Below are 11,752 nucleotides of genomic sequence, written 5' to 3'. Positions count from 1 at the left end.
AAAAAGTTTCTCCTCATCTCGGCCCTAAATGGCTTACCCCTTATCATTAGACTATGTCCCCTGGTTCTGGACTTCGCCAACATCAGGAATATTCTTCCTGCATCTAACCTGTCCAGTCCCGTCAGAAGTTTATACGTTTCTATGAGATCCCCTCTCATTCTTCTAAATTCCAGTGAGTATAAGCCTAGCCGATCCAGTCTTTCCTCATATGTCAGTCCTGCCATCCCGGGAATCAGTCAGGTGAACCTTCGCTGCACTCCCTCAATAGCAAGAATGTCCTTCCTCAGATTAGGAGACCAAAACTGCACACAATACTCAAGGTGTGGTCTCACCAAGGCCCTGTACAACTGCAGCAAGACCTTCCTGCTCCTATACTCAAATCCATTCACTATGAAGGCCAGCATGCCATTTGCTTTCTTTACTGCCTGTTGTACCTGCATGCATAATTTCAATGACTCATGTACCGTGACACCCAGGTCTCGTTGCACCTCCCCTTTTACTAATCTGTCACCATTCAGATAATAATCTGCCTTCCTGTTTTTGCCACCAAAGTGGATAACCTCACATTTATCCACAGTATACTGCATCTGCCATGCATTTGCCCACTCACCTAACCTGTCCACGTACCCCTGCAGCCTCTTAGCGTCCTCCGCGCAGCTCGCACTGCCACCCAGCTTAGTGTCATCTGCAAACTTGGCAGTATCTTGTAAGAAAGGTACTGCAATAATCATGGGTGATTTTAATCTTCATATGGATTGGAAAATCAAATTGGCAAAGGTTGCCTTGAGGACGAGTTCATATAGATGATTTAGGGACGTTTTCTTAGAACAATACGTTATGGAACCAACTACGGAGCAGCTATTTTAGATCTAATAATGTGTAATGAGATGGAATTAAGTAATGAGCTCATAGTAAAAGATCCTCATGGGAATAGTGATCATAGCATGGTAGAATTTCAAATTCAGTTTGAGGGTGAGAAACTTGGGTCTCAAACTAGTGTCCTGAACTTAAATAAAGACAATTACAAAGGTATGAAGAGAGTATTGGCTAAAGTGGACTGGAAAATAGATTAAAGGGTAAGACTGTAGATAAGCAGTGACAGACATTTAAGGAGACATTTCATAACTCTCAGCAAAGATATATTCCAGTGAGAAAGAAAGACTCTAAGAGAAGGATGAACCATCCGTGGCTAACTAAGGAAGTAAAGGATTGTATTAAATTGAAAACAAAGGCATACAATGTTGTGAAGATTGGAGGAAGGCCAGAGGATTGGAAATATTTTAGGAACCAGCAAAGGACGACTAAAAAAACAATAAAGGGAGAGAAGATAGATTATGAGAGTAAGCTAGGAAGAAACATAAAAATATAGTAAGAGCTTTTACAGATTTCTAAAAAGGAAGGGAGCAGCCAAAGTAAAAGTTGGTCCCTTAGAGGAATTAATAATGGGGGAACAGGGACATAGCAGAGACTTTGAACATATATTTTGTATTGGACTTCATGGTAGAAGACACTAAAAACATCCCAATAATAATAAATAATCAGAGGACTATAGGGAGAGGGGAACTTAAAACAATCACTATCAATAGAGAAAAAGTACTAGACAAACTAATGGGACTAAAGGTGGACAAGTCCCCTGGACCTGATGGCGTACATCCTCGGGTCTTAAAAGAGATGGATGCAGAGATAGTGGATGCATTGGTTATAATTAACCAAAATTCCCTGGATTCTGGGGAGGTCCTAGTGGATTGGAAAACCGCAAATGTTATGCCCCTATTCAAGAAAGGAGGGAGATAGAAAGTAGGAAATTTTGGGCCGGTTTTCAGCACCTCACCACCCGCTGCCACCGACATTCCTACTGAAGATCCACCCAGTGCCACTTTCGGGGTGGCCTGGAGCGGGCGGGACGGGAGAGCCGCCGGGAACCGCCCGCTGACGTCAGTGGACGGCCGAGTGGGGCAACTGGCCTCCCGCCCACTGAGCTCCCAGATTCCTGCGGGCGGGAATCGGCGGGACTCGGCGGCAGAACAGGGGCGGACTGCTGGCTAGAGGCTGGTCTGTCCCCAACGGTGAGTATAAAGAACCTGAAAAAAAAGTAAGTGAACATTTTAATTTTTTTTTTCAACAGCGACTTACCTGGATGGGGTCCCCTGAAGGTCTTCGGATACTTTTTTTATTTTTTGCTTTTTTTTTTCAGGTCTTCGACCCTTCGTGGGTCCGACTCCATTCTCGGTGGCACTTGGGCGGCAAGCGCCTCTGCCGCCGAGAATGCAACTTCCCGCCCATTGCTGCCCAGATCGGCGGCATACATCGTACATTTGCCGCCTGCCGACCTTTCTAAATATCCCGCCCAAAGTACCGTCCGGTACATCGGCGCTTGCGTGTGTGGAGGCCTTGCTGAAAATCGGCTCCTATAGACCAGTTAGCCTAACATCTGTCGTTGAGAAAATGCTGGAGTTCATTATTAAGGAAGTAGTAGCAGGACATTTAGAAAATTAAAATAATCAAGCAGAGTCAGCATAGTTTTATAAAAGGGAAAGCATGTTTGACAAATTTGCTATCGAGTTCGTTGAGGAGGTAATGAGCAGGGGATAAATGGGAACCAGTTGATGTAATATATTTGGATTTCCAGAAGGCATTTGATAAATATAGAAACATAGAAAATAGGTGCAGGAATCGGCCTTTCGGCCCTTTGAGCCTGAACTGCCATTCAATATGATCATGGCTGATCATGCAACCTCTGTACCCCACCCCTGCCTTCTCTCCATACCCCCTGATCCTTTTAGCCATGAGGGCCACATCTAACTCCCTTTTGAATATGTCCAAAGAACTGGCCCCAACAACTTTTTGTGGCAAAGAATTCAACAGGTTCACAACTCTCTGGGTGAAAAAGTTTCTCCTCATCTCGGTCCTATATGGTCCCTTATCTTTAGACTGTGACCCCTGGTTCTGGAGTTCCCCAACATCGGGAACATTCTTCCTGCATCTAACCTGTCCAATCCCGTCAGAATTTTATAAGTTTCTATGAGATCCCCTCTCATTTTTCTAAATTCCAGTGAGTATAAGCCTAGCCGATCCAGTCTTTCCTCATATGTCAGTCCTGCCATCCCGGGAATCAGTCTGGTAAACCTTCGCTGCACTACCTCAATAGCAAGCATATCCTTCCTCAGATTAGGGGACTAAAACTGCACACAATACTCAAGGTGTGGTCTCACCAAGGCCCTGTACAACTGCAGAAAGACCTCCCTGCTCCTATACCGCTCGCGAAGAAGGCCAGCATCCCATTTGCTTTCTTTACTGCCTGTTGTACCTGCATGCCTACCTTCAATGACTGGTGTACCATGGCACCCAGGTCTTGTTGCACCTCCCCTTTTACTAATCTGTCTCCATTCAGATAATAATCTGCCTTCCTGTTTTTGCCACCAAAGTGGATAACCTCACATTTATCCACATTATACTGCATCTGCCATGCATTTGCCCATTCACCTAATCTATCCAAGTACCCTTGCAGCCTCTTAGCATCCTCCTCACAGCTCGCACTGCCACCCAGCTTAGTGTCATCTGCAAACTTGGAGATATTACACTCAATTCCTTCATCTAAATCATTAACGTATATTGTAAATAGCTGGGGTCCCAGCACTGAACCCTGAGGCACCCCACTAATCACAGCCTGCCATTCTGAAAAGGACCCGTTTATTCCCACTCTTTGCTTCCTGTCTGCCAACCAGTTCTCTATCCACGTCAATACATTACCCCCAATACCATGTGTTTTAATTTAGCACACTAATCTCTTGTGTGGGGTCTTGTCAAAAGCCTTTTGAAAGACCAAATACACCATATCCACTGTTTCTCCCTTATCCACTCTACTAGTTCCATCCTCAAAAACTCTAGAAGATTTGTCAAACATGATTTCCCTTTCATAAATCCATGTTGAAAGATCCTGTCACTGCTTTCCAAATGCGCTGCTATTACATCTTTAATAATTGATTCCAGCATTTTCCCCACCACCGATGTCAGGCTAACCAGTCTATAATTCCCTGTTTTCTCTCTTCCTCCTTTTTTAAAAAGTGGGGTTACATTAGCTACCCTCAAATCCATAGGAACTGAACCAGAGTCCATGGAATTTTGGAAAATGACCACCAATGCATCAACTATTTCTAGGACCATTTCCTTAAATACTCTGGGATGCAGACTATCAGGCCCTGGGGATTTATCGGCCTTCAGTCCCTTCAATTTCCCTAACGCCATTTCCTGACTAATAAGGATTTCCCTCAGTTCCCCTTCTCGCTAAACCCTCGGTCCCCTAGTATTTTCGGGAGGTTATTCGTGTCTTCCTCAGTGAAGACAGAACCAAAGTATTTGTTCAATTGGTCTGCCATTTCCTTGTTCCCCATTATGAATTTACCTGATTCTGACTGCAAGGGACCTACATTAGTCTTCACTAATCTTTTTCTCTTCACATATCTATCGAAGATTTTGCAGTCAGTTGTTATGTTTTCCGCAAGCTTACTCTCATACTCTATTTTCCCCCTCCTAATTAAAACCTTGGTTTTCCTCTGCTGAATTGTAAATTTCTCCCAGTCCTCAGATTTGCTGCTTTTTCTGGCCAATGCATATGCCTCTTCCTTGGATTTAACACTTTCCCTAATTTCCCTTGTTAGCCATGGTTGAGCCACCCTCCCTTTTTTATTCTTACGCCACACAGGGATGTACAATTGTTGTAGTTCATCCATGTGATATTTAATTGTCTGCCATTGCCTATCCACCGTCAACCCTTTAAGTATCATTCTCCAGTCTATCCTAGCCAATTCATGTCTCATACCGTCGAAGTTTCCTTTCTTTAATTTCAGGACCCTATTCTCTGAATTAACTGTGTCATTCTCCATCTTAATGAAGAATTCTACCATATTATAGTCACTCTTCCCCAAGTGGCCCCGCAAGATCAGATTGCTAATTAATCCTCTCTCGTTACACAAGATCCAGTCTAGGATGGCCTGCTCTCTAGTTGGTTCCTCAACATATTGGTCTCGAAAACCATCCCTTATACACTCCAGGAAATCATCCTCTTAGTATTGCTACCAGTTTGGTTAGCCCAATCAATATGTAAATTAAAGTCACCCATGATAATTGCTGTACCCTTATTGCATGCATCCCGAATTTCCTGTTTGATGCCATCCCTAACCTCCCTAATACTGTTTGGTGGTCTGTACACAACTCCCACTAACGTTTTCTGACCTTTGGTGTTTCGCAGCTCTACCCATATAGATTCCACATCATCCACGCTAATGTCTTTCCTTATTATTGCGTTAATCTCCTCTTTAACCAGTAACGCTACCCCACCTTCTTTTCCTTCCTGTCTGTCCTTCCAGACTATTGAATATCCCTGGATGTTGAGTTCCCAGTGTTGGTTACCCCGGAGCCATGTCTCCGAAATCCCAATTACATCATATCCATTAACAGCTATCTGCACAGTTAATTCATCCACCTTATTACGAATGCTCCTCGCATTGAGATTCAGAGTCTTCAGGCTTGTTTTTTAAACACTCTCTGTCCTTTTAGAATTATGTTGTAATGTGGCCCTTTTTGATTTTTGCCATTGATTTCTCTGCCCTCCACTTTTCCTTATATCCTTCCTACCTTTTGCTTCTGACTCCTTTTTACTTCCCTCTGTCTCCCTGCATAGGTTCCCATCCACCTGCCATTTTAGTTTATACCTTCCCCAACAGCACTAGCAGACACTCCCCCTAGGACATTAGTTCCGGTCCTGCCCAGGTGCAGACTGTCCGGTTTGTACTGGTCCCACCTCCCCCAGAACTGGTTCCAATGTCCCAGGAATTTGAACCCCTCCCTCCTGCAACATTCCTCAAGCCACATATTCATCTGAGCTATCCTGCAATTCCTACTCTGACTGGCACGTGGCACTGGTAGCAATCCTGAGATTACTACCTTTGAGGTCCTACTTTAATTTAACTCCTAGCTCCCTAAATTCAGCTTGTAGGACCTCATCCCGTTTTTTTACCTATATGTACCACGACAGCTGGCTGTTCACCCTCCCCCTCCAGAATGTGCTGCAGCCGCTTTGAGACATCTTTGACCCTTGCACCAGAGAGGCAACATACCATCCTGCAGTCTCATTTGCAACTGCAGAAATACCTATTTAGTCCCCTTACAATAGAATCCCCTATCAATGTAGCTCTCCCACTCTTTTTCCTGCCCTCCTGTGCAGCAGACCCACCCATGGTGCCGTGGACTTGGCTGCTGCTGCCTTCCCCTGATGAGCCATCTCCCCCAACAGTACCCAAGGTGGTGAATCTGTTTTGGAGGGAGATGACCGCAGGGGACCACTGCACTACCTTCCTTCCACTGCTCTTCCTGATGGTCACCCATTCCCTATGTGGCTGTGTAACCTTTACCTGCTGTGTAAGGTGCCATGTAAAAGGTTATTGCACTAGATAAGAATTCAGGAAGTTGGGTGTAATATATTAGCATGGATAGAGGATTGGCTTACTAATAGAAAACAGAGAGTCAGGATAAATGGGTCAGGTTGACAAATTGTAACTAGTGGCATGCCGCAAGGATCGGTCTGGGGCCTCAACTATTTACGATCTATATTAATGACTTGGATGAAGGGACCGAGTGTAATGTTGTCAAGTTTACTGATGATACAAAGATGGGTGGGAAAGCAAATTGTGTGGAGGACACAAAAAATCTGCAAAGGGATATAGACAGACTAAGTGAGTGGGCAAAAATTTGACAGACAGAGTATAATGTGGGAAAATGTGAGGTTATCCACTTTTGTAGGAAAAATAAATAAACTGATTATTATTTCAATGGAGAGAAATTACAAAATGCCACAGTACAGAGGGATCTGGGGGTCCTTGTACATGAAACACAAAAAGTTAGCATGTAGGAACAGCATGTAATTAGGAAGGCAAATGGAATGTTGGCCTTTATTGCAAGGAGGTTAGAGTTTAAAAGCAGAGAAGTCCTGCTGCAACTGTACAAGGTATTGGTGAGGCCACACCCAGAGTACTGCGTACAGTTTTGGTCTCCGTATTTAAGGAAGGATATACTTGCATTGAAGGCAGTTCAGAGCACGTGCACTAGGTTGATTCCGGAGATGACGGAGTTGTCTTATGAAGAAAGGCTGAGTCGGTTGAATGAGAGGTGATCTTATTGAATCGTGTAAGATTATGAGGGGGCTTGACAAGTTAGATGCATAGAGGAAGTTTCCCTTCATGGGGGAATCTAAAACTAGGGAGATTAGTCTCAGAATAAGGGGTCGCCTTTTTAAAATGGAGATGAAGAGGAATTTCTTTTCTCTGAGGGTTGTAAATCTATGGAGTTCTCTGCCCCAGAGAGCTATAGAGGCTGGGTCATTGAATATATTTAAGGTGGAGATAGACAGATTTTTGAGCGATAAGGGAGTAAAGGGTTATGGGGAGTGGGCGGGGAAGTGGAATTGAGACCAAGATCAGATCAGCCATGATCTTATTGAATGGCAGAGCAGGCTCAAGGGACCAAATGTTCTACCACTCATCTCACACACTGCCCTTTGCATGACCCCACCTTCCCTACCCCCATCAATCAGCTACCAACAATCTGCACCAATCAAGAGGCACATCTCCCATTCCTAGCCTCACCTCACCCCCTTGGAGGAGACAGTGCAGTCCATTCTTGGCAGGGGCCTGGCTGAGCCCTTGGCCAGTGACGGGGCTGAAAGGATACAAAATGCTGGTATCCCCTTTAAAGGATCAACATAGCTTTCTAAAATGACAGGCTGGCTGTAAGCGAATGTTGCCTCGCTCCAGGGCGGTAGGCCCATGCTGCATTAAGCCTCCTGGTGAGACTACCGCCTGAGACAGCGCGTTACACTGGCAGGTCTTGCGCTGCACTCTTATCGCGGGCAGCCAATAACTCCATCCCTAAGTGGCACCGGCAGGTTTCCGGCCTACTCGAATTTCCAGGCCACAATTCCTGACTGATTGTGAATGGAGTGGATGAGTCTGTGGGTTTCTGTTTCCCATATCCTTTCATTCCCAGCTGTCGACCTTGGACAAACGTCCGAGCTCTTTCCTGCTCCAGGCGCGTTTCTCATGATCCCACAGCTCTGGCAGGGAACGGTCTATCTGAGAACTGCAGGCGATATCCAGCATGTTGTAGTCAGTGCCCTCCGCAATTCATTGAGGAGCCTCCAGCTGCATGTGAGACCCCTCTGGTGGCACAAGCGGTTCAGGGAGACGCCACCCTATCTATACTCTTAAATGCGAGAGAATATCAAACGTTCAAGACCCCAAACGTTGGCTGCTGTCCTGTCGACAGATGTTGAATGTTTACAGCATTTTCTCATTTTTTTACAATTATATTCTGCAACGACAAATTGTCCCGAAATAGATCTGTGCTGAGAGAAACCAGGAAAGTGTGCCCTGAGGCAGGTCACGGATATCCCACAGTCTGCTGCATGTTTCCTCAACCCCCCCAGTCCAACCAGTGCTGGATAGCTGTGCAACTGAATGTCTGAGTACCAGGGACAGTGTCCCAGTGAGAACTGGCTAGATCACTTTGTGAGCTTTACTGCTTGTATTTTGTACAGTTTGGGAGCTGAAAAGGGGATCAGGATGGGTCAGTTCTATTTGAGATATTATCATAGAATCATAAGAACATAAGAACATAAGAATTAGGAGCAGGAGTAGGCCATTCGGCCCCTCGAGCCTGCTCTGCCATTCATTGAGATCATGGCTGATCTTCTACCTCAACTCCACTTTCCTGCACTATCCCCATAATCCCTCGATTCCCTTAATATCCAAAAATCTATCGATCACTGTCTTGAATATACTCCACAGCCCTCTGGGGTAGAGAATTCCAGAGATTCACCACCCTCTGAGTGAAGAAATTTCTCCTCATTTCAGTCCTAAATGCCCGACCCCTTATTCTGAGACTGTGACCCCTGGTTCTAGACTCCTCAGCCAGAGGAAACATCCTCCCTGCATCTACCCTGTCAAGCCCTGTAAGATGTTGTTTCTTTACATGAGATCACCTCTCATTCTTCTAAACTCTAGAGAATATAGACCTAGAATACTCAATCTCTCCTCATAGGACAATCCCCCCATCCCAGGAATCAGTCTGGTGAACCTTCGTTGCACTCCCTCAACAGCAAGTATATCCTTCCTTAGGTAAGGAGACCAAAACTGTACACAATACTCCAGGTGTGGTCTCACCAGGGCCCTATATAATTGCAGTAAGACGTCTTTACTCTTCTACTCAAATTCTCTTGTAATAAAGGTCAATATACCATTTGCTTTCTCAATTGCTTGCTGTACCTGCATGTTAACTTTCAGTGATTTGTGAACAAGGACACCCAGGTCCCTCTGAACTCCAACATTTCCCAATCTCTCACCATTAAATACTCTGCTTTTCTATTTTTCCTACCAAAGTGGATAACTTCACATTTCTCCACATTATATTCCATTTGCCATGTTCTTGCCCACTCACTTAGCCTGTCTATATCCCCTTGAAGCCTCTTTGCATGCTCCTCACAACTTACATTCCCACCTAGTCATACAGCACAATAGGAGGCCATTTGGCCCATCGCGCCCATGAATGACGTATCGAATTATTCCCACTCCCCTGCTCTTTTCCTGTAGCTCCTGCTCAAGTATTTATCCAACTCCCTTTTGAAAGGTACTATTGAGGCAAGCTCTGAAATTGATCCTTGTATTTCACCAGTATGGTGATAGGTCCTACTGCGTAAAATAAATTCTCTGCATCCCACCTCTTGCTCTTTTGCTAATTACCTTCACTCTGTGTCTTCTGGTTACTGACCTTTCTGCCAGTAGAAACATTTTCTCCGTATTTACTCTCTCAAAACCCCACATGATTTTTAATTTAGAAAAGTGGGCTTTTAACTCAGAATGGTGCTTTTCGGCCGAGCAGTGGATTTGAACTGTCGTGTCGTATCTGTAACATTAAAAACCTTTTGTTTTATCGGCGGTGTGAAATGAGCACTTGCTTAATGCACTACCACAACCTTCTATAAAAAGGCCCCGTTTCAAAGCTATTTTTCATTGTAAATGAGATTACTGTCGTTCTTGACTACTGCCTTTTATTCTATCTGCTTTGATTTTAATGGCTGTCGGTGTTGCTGCGTTTAAACACACACCTGCATTCTGATCTGATCTCAGATTTCCTGCTGCAGCTAATTTTGATAAATCTTGTTTTCAATTGCAGACGTGATTCCAGCTAATGAAAAATTGTTTCCGAGTCTGTGAGCGTTCACAGAAAACATTCCACTTGTTTTTTGCACAGCAGAACATTTCTTAAATCTACATTGCCAATAATTATAATAACCGTGTGTGACTCTGTAATTCCCTACTTTTGCAGTGCCCTTTATAACACTCATGTAGAATTGCCCATTACCATTATTTCAGTGCTTAGCCTATAGGGCTAGAATTTCCAGTGGCTCACCGCGCGGTTTCTCGGCAGTATGGGCCGCTTTGGGCGAGAACCGGGTCGGCGAGAAATTGCCCAGCTGAGATCCACCGGTGGTTTCAGAGTCCCGCTGGGGAGCGGACCACCGGCGTGCTCCATCCATAGATCGCAATGGCCCGATATTTGGCTCAGCGGTGACCCGTAGGTAAGTTGAAATAAAAACGCCCACGAGAAGCAGCGGAGCTGGGCGGTGCTGGAGGGTAGGTGAGTAGCCCTGCAAGAAAAGGTAAGTAATTGGTTTTTTACTAATTATTTTAAAATTCTCTTGCAGTGAATTTAGTGAAACTGGTCCGAAGAATATTTTTCTGATTTTTTTATTTTATGTTTTTTGAAAAAATATTTTTAATGTTTTTTTCCTTCTAGGCCCAACCCGCAGCCTCGGGGTAAATGTTTAGTCAATTTATTAACTATTGCCCATTCTTTTTTAAGAGCCGCCCAATCGGCCCAAGATTCTATTTTTTTTGCCGGGCGGATTTCTTTCTTTTTTGGGGGGATTTTTCGCCGTTGATAATTTTGGAATCTTGGGCGGCAATCGGGCGCTGGTGAGTTGTTTGGAAATTCCAGCCCTTTCAAATATCTCTCTATCACCACCGGAAATACATCCAATGACCCAGCCTCCACATCTCTCTGGAGAGACACCAGTCAGTGTATATGTATCTCGCTGAGGGAGAGAGACTGGGAGACACCAGTCAGTGTATATGTATCTCCCTGAGGGAGAGAGACTGGGAGACACCAGTCAGTGTGTAGGTATCTCCCTGAGGGAGAGAGACTGGGAGACACCAGTCAGTGTAAAGGTATCTCCGAGCGAGAGGGACTAAGAGACAGCAGTCAGTGTGTAGGTATCTCCCTGAGGGAGAGAGACTGGGAGACACCAGTCAGTGTAAAGGTATCTCCGAGCGAGAGGGACTAAGAGACACCAGTCAGTGTGTAGGTATCTCCCTGAGGGAGAAGGGCTGAGAGACACCAGTCAGTGTAAAGGTATCTCCGAGCGAGAGGGACTAAGAGACAGCAGTCAGTGTGTAGGTATCTCCCTGAGGGAGAAGGGCTGAGAGACACCAGTCAGTGTAAAGGTATCTCCGAGCGAGAGGGACTAAGAGACATCAGTCATTGTGTAGGTATCTCCCTGAGGGAGAAGGGCTGAGAGACACCAGTCAGTGTAAAGGTATCTCCGAGCGAGAGGGACTAAGAGACACCAGTCAGTGTGTAGGTATCTCCCTGAGGGAGAGGGACTGAGAGACACCAGTCAGTGTATATGTATCTCGCTGAG

The sequence above is a fragment of the Pristiophorus japonicus genome, chromosome 6, assembly GCF_044704955.1.
Source record: "Pristiophorus japonicus isolate sPriJap1 chromosome 6, sPriJap1.hap1, whole genome shotgun sequence".
Classification (NCBI taxonomy): Eukaryota; Metazoa; Chordata; class Chondrichthyes; family Pristiophoridae; genus Pristiophorus; species Pristiophorus japonicus.
The sequence above is the reverse complement of the archived record's forward strand: the minus strand, read 5'-3'. Positions refer to the sequence as shown.